Raw genomic sequence first — 10,643 nt, 5'->3', positions numbered from 1 at the left:
TACTCCCATTTATAATTGAAGGAAATTCTGTATTTCAGTTAGAGATCAAGCTCCAATCGTTCCCCCATTCTAGTACATGGGTCTCCTGAACCCATCCACAGACCCCAAGGGGTCTGTGGAGCCCAGCTATTCTAACCTAGCTTAATCTATTCAGTGAGCAGCTTCTCCACAGGATGCAAGGTTACCAATTTGTAGTGTTCCTCGGGGGCAAAAATGCTATTGTTATCTCCAGGGTGTGTGAGAACTCAGGGATCTGAATAAAGGGGCCAATCCAACACCTTTAATGTACCAGAAACGACACTGATCTTAAAGCCAGGAACACGAGCTCTGACCCATCCTGGCCTAAACGTGCAGGGAAAGGAAGCAAGATAAAGTAGAGGTAAGCCAGGAGTCGTAGCAAGGTCAGCAATCCCAACCCAGTTCTCCCCAGTTAGGGGAAGTTTGCCTGTGCAGGCGATGCAGGGTTTCTCTGCCTTAAGTGCCCGCGGTTCTTCGTCACGCCGCTTGGAAGAAAGAAGAGTAGGCCAGATGAAGAGTGGTGGGCAGCAGAGCAAAGCTCTTGGAGGGGGAGGGGGGCCCGAGTGGGTTGCCCCCGGAGTTTCCAAGTTTAGGAGTTTTTATGAGCTCTTTTGCGGAAATATCTTAAGCAACCAGGGTGTGGGGAGTCGTGCCAGTCAGGACTTTGGTCACATTATCTACCTATTAGGTTAATGTCATCATGCTGATGGGTTTTTTTGCTGACATCTGGGGGCTATGTGTTAACTGCCCCTTGCCCATGATAGCGACAAACGCTTTGTGGGTTATGGCCTTATTTTAGGATGTTTTGCAGAAGTCATTTCTGCAAAGGCAGCAAAGCAGAACGCTAGTGCGCTCCTGTCTAAGCTGCAAAACAGGATGTTAGTGCTGTTTTATTTTAGCTGTCCTGACTCCATATTTTCTTGTTGGGGACCCTGGCCCTGACTACCTAACTGTCCAACTAACTCCTAACACTAGTAATAATTAAAACAGCCAAGTGTTGGAGCATCTACCGGGGGCCAGTCTTTCAGGCATTCTGCCATTCTGAGGAAGGGATTATTACCTGTTTCACCGAGGAAATGGAGGCTGACAGCAGAAGTGTCTTGCTCAGAATTACACAGCTGGTTAGTCGTAAGGCCAGGACTGGAGCCCAGGTCAGTCCAGTTCTTACTACCAAGTCTTCAATCCCTGTTGGTTTGTAAAGCCAGGAGCTTCCTGGGTGGGATCTGAAACCGACCCCCTGTACTCAGAGGGCAGGGAGAGACCAAAGAGGCCGGCGGGCCACTCCAGATTGGCAGGTGGCAGGTGTAACAAGCAAGGGAATTTACGAGGCTTGTCTTGGGCAGCTGCAAGGTGAGTGGATCTCCACACCCACTGCCAGAATCTTAAGGTTTATAGAGAGACCTTAACAGGTCAGCCACATATACCATCCGGAGGGTCTCAAAAACACACTGCCCTCTCAAGGCTGCATCCTTGAAAATGGCTCCCACGGTCAGAAAAGTGGGCAGAACGTACATTTCAAGGACAGAGGAGGGGGTGAGGAGCTTCTGATTGCCCTGTCCAGTTCATGGGTCAACTGGATGACCTCCTCCAAAATTTTACCTCTCGTGACCCGCTCTTCCAATCCCACGATCCCCCTTACTCCACAATGGGCCCTGAGCGGTTGCAAGGAGTTTCATTAGCGTGGAAATGGCTGGTTTGGTGGCCCTCAGGCTGCAGTGTAGGCAGATACCGTAGCAACAATATAGGCACATGTAAGAAAACCCAGAGTAAAATAATGATTCCCCCAAACAAGGAACAGTTCTTTCCATCAAGAGCTCTATGATCCGAACCACTGATTTATTAAGTCCCCTAAGTGTAAGGGTGGGAGGTGGGGGGAGTCCAATCCCTCAGGGCATTCACTTGTGTCCTCATGTAATTTAGTAAAGAAAATATGAGCAGACTCATCAGGTATGAACACAACATTCTGTTGGGCTAACAGCACAGCTGCCTTCTTGCGAGGCAGCAATAATGTCCAAGGCCGTCCTATTTTGGAGACAGCTTTTCTTGTTAAAGACATTTCAGTGTTCAGTAAAGAGAGGTTTTCTTGTAGTAGGCTGAATTGTGTCCCCCTCCCCCACCCAGCCCCCCCTTAAAGATGCGCTTCCTGGAACCTCAGGGTATGATCTTATTTGGAAACAGGGTCTCTGCATATGTAATCACTTAGATGAGGTCAACCTGGAGTAGGGTAGACCCTTCTCTTATTTGAAGGAACACTCTTTTCATAATAAACATCCAGAAATAGTGAGTCGTGCTAGAGGAAAAAAATTTCATCAATAGTTAGCGCTCTCTTGGTTCTTTTTCATTACTGAGAAAAATCTTGTACAAATCTTTTTTTCAGAATAAAAAAAAAATAATGAGAGCGCCAGTGGATTGCACCATGGTGCTGCTCACTTAGGACCAGCCTAAAAGCAGCAATCTTGTTTCATGTCTGGAGTTTAACCAGTAGTTTAGCTTGGCCAGATGAGCCAAAACCTTGAAGCAAGGGGTAGAGTACTATGAAAAAAGTTAAATTTAATCTCTGGAGTTCCAACATCTTCATGTTCCTGGGGATCAGAATTAAAGTGTGCTTTGAAATAAATTCCAACATGAATAAAGAGAATGAAAAAAAAAAAGAGAGAGAGAGAGGTTTTGTTGGCTTTCATTTAAGACTTACTGGGTGAATTTAGCAAGGGCTTCTATTTGTGCTATAAAGGCTTCTAGGCCAATGGAGGCAACAAAGACAGCGGCCAAACAATTGTTATCGGTGGAAAACAGAACACCCATCTGGCCTGCAGGAGAAGGAGGTTGGCAGCTTTGGAAACTCGATCAGGTTGTGCATACCATCCATGTTGGCCAGAGAGGCAGCCCTGTCAGGCCTGAGGAGGTGGGCCGGGGCAGGATATGCCAGACTGGGACCCCCACCCTCTCCCCTCTGTAATGGTGCGTGGTGCATTCCACGTATAGTAGGTTTCAACAGATCTGGCTACAGCAAGACAACAGGATCCCAGTGGAGATGGAGAAGTTCCCTCTCTCCCAAGGGTGCAAAGTACCTCACCCATCCTGGCGGGACATCCCCTTGCACATTCCAGGAGATAAGACCTTTCCCAGTCGGAATGGGTGTTCTCAGCAGCACAGCATCCTCGGTGAGAGTCAGGGCAATGGCTGTCTCCCTCAACTTCCATACCTTCACGGTGTTGGTCGCCTCAGCAGGGGTCGGCATATGGGGCACAAGGCCCTACTGGTCGACCATTCAAATGTATTAAAGCTTGAAACTGGACTTTAGTCCACCTGGCCAAGGTGATTTTGCCTGTTAGTAATTTAATCTGCTGCTTTAATAGTCCATTTTTTCCCTTCTACCAACCCTGCTGCTTGTGGGTTCCAGGGGAGATGCAACTCCATTCAATGTCATGTTCTTTTGTCCAATCTTGCACATCCTGACCTTCTAAATGTGACCCCTAATCACTGTATAATCAGTGAGGGTATCCATAGATGGGACTCAGCTGCTTTAACCCCACAATGGTGGCAGGCCTGGTTTGCATGGCGACAGGGGAAAGCTTGGGTTAGGCCAGCTGTGGTGTCCACACGCCAAGGCCTATTTAGAACCCTCTCTCAGAGGGAGGGGGCCGGTGTAACTGATTTGTTGCCTCAACAGCTGCCTCAGTGGGAAGGACCCCTGACCAAAGGACCCCCGTGATAGCTACTACTTGGAATGATAAATTGAAAGGGAAGCCAGTACACAGGGCAAACCTCGGTCCCATCCGTGCTTCTGGGAAAGGCAACATGGGAGCAGGACTTAGGTCAGCGGAGGGCCCCATGCCAAGGAGAATGACCCACACAACATGGCAACCAGGGACCTCCTGGCTAGAGCACCCGACCCACTTTCCACAAGCCTCTAATCTACCAAGCAATTCCACAGCAAGTCTACCTGTGTCCCTTCTCCCCACTGGGTTGTCTAAACTTCTGACCACATCACTCCTCTGCCTACAACCCTCTTGGGGCCTTTTATTGCAAGGTGAGGTCTCTCACCTGCTGCCCTTTCTCACCTCTGGAACTTCCCACACATTGCCTTTGTCTCCCAACCAGCACCACCACCTCCCCCCCGCAACCCACACACACACACACACACACGAGTGAGGGGAAGTCTCTCTCACTCATCGAGACAGCATTGGAAGGAACACCAGTGGTATCCGACTGGCTACAGTACACCTACGCTGAATCCCACTCCAAGTCCTCCTCAGACACTTCACTAACTACAATTTCTCTCTATGGCTGAAAACCCTGTGAAATACCCCATATGGGCATGCAGTGCCTCTTCAGGACCACCTTTTCTGAGGACGGGTCCACCTGGCTCACCTCACCTTCCCTCCTGAGCAGGTCTCTCCCCAGAGCATCCAGGCCATCCCACCAATGGCAGACTGACGGTCACCCTCACCCGGGATTCAGGCTCCACAACCCATTTCTCAGGAGGCTGAAGCACATTCCCATTTGTTGGCCTACTCTATGAGGACCTGGAGCCACCAAAACCAGCCTCTTTGACTGGTTCCCTTCACCCACTAGTACCCAGTCTTTATGGCATCAGGGGCTGGGAGGTATGAGGTGAGGGTCTGTCAGGTAGAACTTGGGATGGGATATGCCACACAAGTCTGTCAACACCTACTGTGAATGTACAGGCCTTTCTTGTAAAGTCCAGAACTCTCCAAGGAAAGGCCTTCTACCCCCTCTCTCCTCACCTGTAGGTGAGGCCCCTTTCAACAGCCAGCTGTATGCTCTTGAGGGTTGCAGCCCCCTGAAAGCCTGCTCTGGCTCTAAGGAGCAGGGCTCAGCAACTGAACCTTTGCTCGAAGAGCCCTGGAGGCCTGAGGATCTCACCCTTGGGATTTCACAGTCTCTCAGCCACCCATCTGCTGCACCTCAGAAATGGGCCCCAGTAAGGCTCAAAGACTGTTCCCCTGGGACCGAGTCAGAGCTTTTATCTCCCCAAAACACCCATGGTTTCTAGTGGACTCATTTCTACCACAGCAAAATAGGTATCCCCACAATATGGGCAACTGCTTGGCCTTAGGCCTTAATGGTATGACCAGGCTAGGGCCATGTTAGGATCCAGGTACCTACCTTCCAGGCACAGGGCACTGCCTGCTGGGGATGAGAAAAATCAATCTCTTCAACCTTGCCACATATGTGATTTACCTCCTCTCCACTCTCCCAGACCCCATACCTAACCAGTGCACAAAAACATTTAGTCTTTTGAACTGTCTCATCCGGTACCCAGCAGAGACTCTGAGAGCCCCCTCATTTCTGCTTGCCAATTCTCCAGCGGGATCTCAGCCAAACCATCAAAACAAATACAGTGCTGTCATCAGACCATGAGTGCGGACGTGCACAGCACAAACTTTCTTCGCTACCCCAGGGATGGCCCAGATGCTGTAGTAGGTGGCTATGAACTGCAGCTCACCGTTCCAGGTGCACAAGAAACATCCATTATTCAGTGAAGCCAATCCCACAGGCGGATGAGAAATTCAGTCTCAGCCATTACTGGCTCCCCATACAAATGCCCAAGGTGGTGCCAGGTCCAGGATCCCCATGCCATGCTGCCCAGCCTCATGGAGGCCCCACTTCACGTAGAGTGAGAGCCCTTCTGGGAAGGCTGCGATCCCTCTACACCGAAGAGCGATCCTCTCTGAGATTTTGCCACTTCCTTCAACTCCTGCTCCCAGAGACACCAGGGGGAGTCTGCACCCCACGCAGCATACAATCCCTGCGGCAGGAATAAAGGGCTTGGCTATCTGGCTGGAGCTGAAAACAGGGAGCAAAACATGGAGAGCACCCTCGCACAAATTCACACCTTAATGCAACACCCACCTCAAACCCACCATTGTTCCCAGGTCAACTCGCTCTCTCCGGGAATAGAAATTCCTTAGGGGCACAGTTGTATCCCAGGACCTAGAACAATAAGTAGTCTCTCAACATATAACGTTGACTTACTAGGGAGAAGAAAATGAATGGGTAAAGAGAGAGACGCATGTAAGGAATGGGAGCGCGTGCCCTCTTATAAAACACACACTCCGAGCAGCAGGGGAGACCGTAGAAACTCCTTAACTTCTCATCTCGATGAGGGCTCAGCTCCATGACGTGCCAGCCCCCCGGGACTCAGTCTCTCTGAGCCTTGTCTCCGCCCCTCCTGCAAGCCGGGGGCAGCCAGTGGCCACCTCCTAAGTGGCCGCTCAGGTAAGTTAGTGGATTCTGAATGTCTAGAAGAGGACCTGGAACGTGACGGACACTCAGTAAACGTTAGCTATTTTTGGCGCGGCTGTGGCAACAGCAGCATAGAAGAGGAAGTGATGCTTGTCGTCAGAGGCCAAGCGGTGAGAGAGACCCGAGCCCCAGCTCACCTACGAGGCAGCCAGGTGACCGCGGGCAAGTGCCTCAACTTACCTACAACCAGTGACTCCTCCGTTTGGAGTGTGAATCAAAAGAATATCACTCCCATGGGGTTCTTAGGAAGCGTAACGCATTATTATTTAAAGACGCAGCAGAGCGCCTAGAACTTGAAGTGTGGAGTCGATGGCGAGCAAGGCACCACTACAGGAAACAGTAACCACCGTTGACAGCAGTGAAACACAGCGGTGGCTGGCTGTGAAGGGCAATGTGAGATTGGTAAGAACAGCAACAAAATGTGTCTGCGGCAGCCAAATTAAAGATGCTTTGGAGGTGGTGTGTGGAAGAGTAAATGCTGCAGAAAAATGAATTCCGGTAACTTCTAATTCAGAAGTCTGTGACAGCTAATGTTACCTGTCGACCAGACTGGGCCAGGGGCCGCCCAGATTGAATTGAACATTATTCTGGGTGTGCCCGTGAGGGTGTTTCTGGGTGACGTTAACACTTGAATCAGCAGACTGCCCTCCCAAATGTGGGCAGGCTTCATGGAATCCACTGAAAGCCTGAAGAGAACAAAAGGCTGAGCCAGAGAGAATCTGCTCTCTGCCTGATGTTCTCGGAGTCAGGCATGTCTTCTCCTGAACTGGAATTCGTATCATTAGCTTTCCTGGTTCTCAGGACTGGAGACCGCAGATCTTGGAACTGCTCGGCCTCCATAAATATGTGAGCCAATTCCTTATGACAAATACAAAAAACATTTCGGGGTCACCTGGGTGGCTTACTCAGTTAAGCGTCTGCCTTCGGCTCAGGTCATGATCTCAGGGTCCTGGGATCAAGTCCTGCGATGGGCTCCCTGCTCAGCAGAGAATCTGCTTCTCTTTCTTCCTCTGCCCCTCCCCCTGTTCATGCTCTGTCTCTCTCTAATAAATAAATAAAATCTTAAAAAAAAAAAAAAAAACATTTCGGGGCACCTGGGAGGCTCAGCTGGTTGAGTGTCTGACTCTTGATCTCAGCTCAGGTCTTAATCTCACGATTATGGGTTCCAGCCCCATGTTGGGCTCCACACTGGGTATGAAGCCTACTTTAAAAATAGAGGGGAGGGAGGGAAAACCATTTCAAGAAAGTCTCCCAGAATTGAGAAAGAAATAGTTTGAAGATTAAAATAATGGGTAAAAAAAAATAATGGCTAATATTATTGAATATATGGTAGGTACACAGAAAACATAAGGGGGGAAGGGGAGGAATTCCAGAGGGCAATCAAAAAGCACAAGGAAGAGAGATCATTCTCTAAGTTTAAGAAAGGCTTGAGTTTTCTTTTTTTTAAGAGTGCGCCCGCACACACACACACATACCCGAGTGGGAGGAGAGGCAGAGGGAGAGGGAGAGGATCTCAATCTACTGAGCGCAGAGCCCTATGCAAAGCTCAATCTCAGAACCCTGAAATCATGACCGGAGCCAAAATCAGGAACCAGCCTCTTCACCGACTGAGGCACCCAGGCACCCCAGGCTCGAGTTTATATCAGAAAGTTCATTTGATCTCCGGTTTCTGCTCTGACATGTGACCACTCCACATGCGCAACAAGAAAAAGGCCAAACAAACTGAAAACTGACCATTCTTTTTAGAGCCATCAGAGCACTGAGGTCACAGGGGACCCAGACATGCCCCAAACTGGAGACACAGGCAAAGGCAGGAAATCACCGCTTCCCAGGATCTGGGAGGAAAATAAACAGGAATGGATGAAACACTGAAACAGAGTGCGGACTAGCGCAAGAGTTAAAAACTTCTGGGGGCCAGGCTTAGATGGATGGACCCCCTCTTTCATGAGTTTTGGCTCCAGGAACCCCACCAGGTTTCCATGGGGAAGATTGAGAAAATCTCCTCTGACTTCCAGCTGGGGAAAAGGAGAGGAACCAAAGGACTGTGCTGTTCTCTGCCTGCCCTCAGGGGGAGCCACTTCACCAGAGCCAAACCAGCTGGGGGAAAGGGCAATGCCCCATTCCTGTGTCCTCTAGCCTTCCTGTCTCGTCAGGCGTGGGGGAGCACTGGGAGGCACTGGTAAAAGTTAGAGCCCACACTTCTCCTGCCTGCAGCCTGACCACCCCAGCAGCACGGCCCCCGGATAATTAGAGGACTACAGTCGGAAGGACTGGGAGGCCCAGATTCTACTTAAGGAGTTCCTAGGGAAACAAAAGACAGTAAAAGAAACAAAAAACGACATTAGAGGGAACTGAAGCTTACAAACCTACAGAAAGCAGTAAACACAATCTAACTCCTCGCCAGAAAAATATAAACCCTCTCACTAAAGGTCTATTTACCTCAGCTTCTCTTCCCAATACAGCATGTCTGCCTTTCAACAAACAACTACAACGTGTTGCTAAAAGGCAAGTAAGAAACCCAGGTTGTTCGTTTTATTTGTTTTTGGTGTTGGACAGTTGGACCTGTACGTCCTGTGTTGTAAATCTCCACCTTTCTGCTCACGAGAGAAGCTAGGGCATGTCATATATTCAGTATAACCCAGGGAGCCCAATGAGGAAACTACCTGTTAATAAACCAAACTGAGTATAATTCCCCTTATGTTGCTGCTGTAATAAACGACCACAAATTTAGTGACTTAAAACAACACAAACTAATAATCTTACAGTTCTGGAGATCAGAAGTCCAAAATAAGTCCCACTGAGCTACAAGCGAGGTGCTGGCGGAAACAGTGTTCCCTTTGTTGGCTCCAGGGGAGAAGGCTCCAGGGGAGAATCTGTTTCCGCCCCTTGCCCTGTTTCTAGAGGCGCTGCTGTCCTGGGCTCATGGTCCCGTGGCTCCATTTTCAAAGCCAGCGGTGTTAATGGAGCCGAGTCCTTCTCAGGCCGCTGTCCATTTCTCCCTTGTCTGTCTCCCTCTCCCACTTTTAAGGCAGCCTGTGATGACGCTGGACCCACCACCAGTAATTTAGGATAAACTACCTATTTTAAGGTCAGCAGAGTAGCAACCTTCAACCTACAACCCTAATTCTCCTGCTATGCAGCCTGAAACACTCATGGGTCCCGGGGAATAAGACAAAGACGTGTTTGAGAGGCCATTATTCTGCCTACCACGATGTAAAATTAAATGTGCTTATGCTCTGTTCTCTCTCTTAGGTGCAGTTTATTTTCTATGATCCAATCTTAAAAAGTTTTCTTGCTGAAAAACTAAGTATCAGTCTGAAATGTAAATATTGTCAAAAATTACGAGACCTACTCTGGGTAATTATGAAAACTCATAAAGCATAGTGGGATTAGAGATTAGTGATCATTCAACACATGTCATTAGTGCAAATAATGCCAGGTGTACCTGCACTTCGAATGAAGTCTGTGACGTTTCCGGCTAAAAATGCAGTCTTTGGTCTTTATGAAAGAAGGAAAGCCAGGGCAGTTTTGGTTTTAGATCCAACTGTCACAGTTCACTGCATCCCTTCCACAGAAGGTCACATCACATCTGCTGCTGGGACTTGATAAACCTAAAGACAATCTGAATGAACTCTGTGCATGCTGGTAGCAGAGACTGTCTCCGAGGAAGGGAATTGGATAAGAGACACTTTTTTATCACATGATGACTTTTCTTACCTTTTGTAATTTATAACATGTGTGTATACTTATTCAAAAAGTATACTGAATTTTAAAAGAACACATTGTGCAGCCCAGTCTATTGTGGTGGGTGGTGAAGGTTGAAGGGGTGAAGGTTCTTCTTTATTCCTTCTTCCAGGTTCTGGTACAAAAAGAAGGCATTGGCCCTTCAGGGGGGTCCCTTGTCTGGAATCACTGGTGCTTAACTGGTATCAGAGAAGCCACAAGACTGGAGGCGCTAGGGGATTTGACATAAGAGAGCCAAGACCACACATCCTGAATGCTCAAAGGCCACCCCAAGAAGGAAAAAGGGAGGAGACCCAGCTCTTCCATGTTTATATATTTTGTCAATTGAGTAATGTAAAACTGAAGAGAAACAAAAACAAACTGCAAGCAAAGGCCAATTATTATAATCCAGAGAGGATGCCTACTGTAAGAATAATAGTGCATTAACAATAATATAAGTCTAAACCCTGTTTACAAAAATATTTCTTTTTTAAAAAAGACACTATTCGGCTAAGGATGGGGGGTAAAAAAATAAAAGTATTAATGTTCCAAATAACTAGAAGAAAGAAAACAAATCCAAGCAATGGAAGACAAGTAAACAGAGAAGACAAAATAGACCACACAAAATCATC

This window comes from Mirounga leonina, unplaced genomic scaffold (assembly GCF_011800145.1).
Source record: "Mirounga leonina isolate KUSES-001 unplaced genomic scaffold, KU_Mleo_1.0 Mir_115, whole genome shotgun sequence".
Lineage (NCBI taxonomy): Eukaryota > Metazoa > Chordata > Mammalia > Carnivora > Phocidae > Mirounga > Mirounga leonina.
This window is presented reverse-complemented; position numbering follows the sequence as displayed.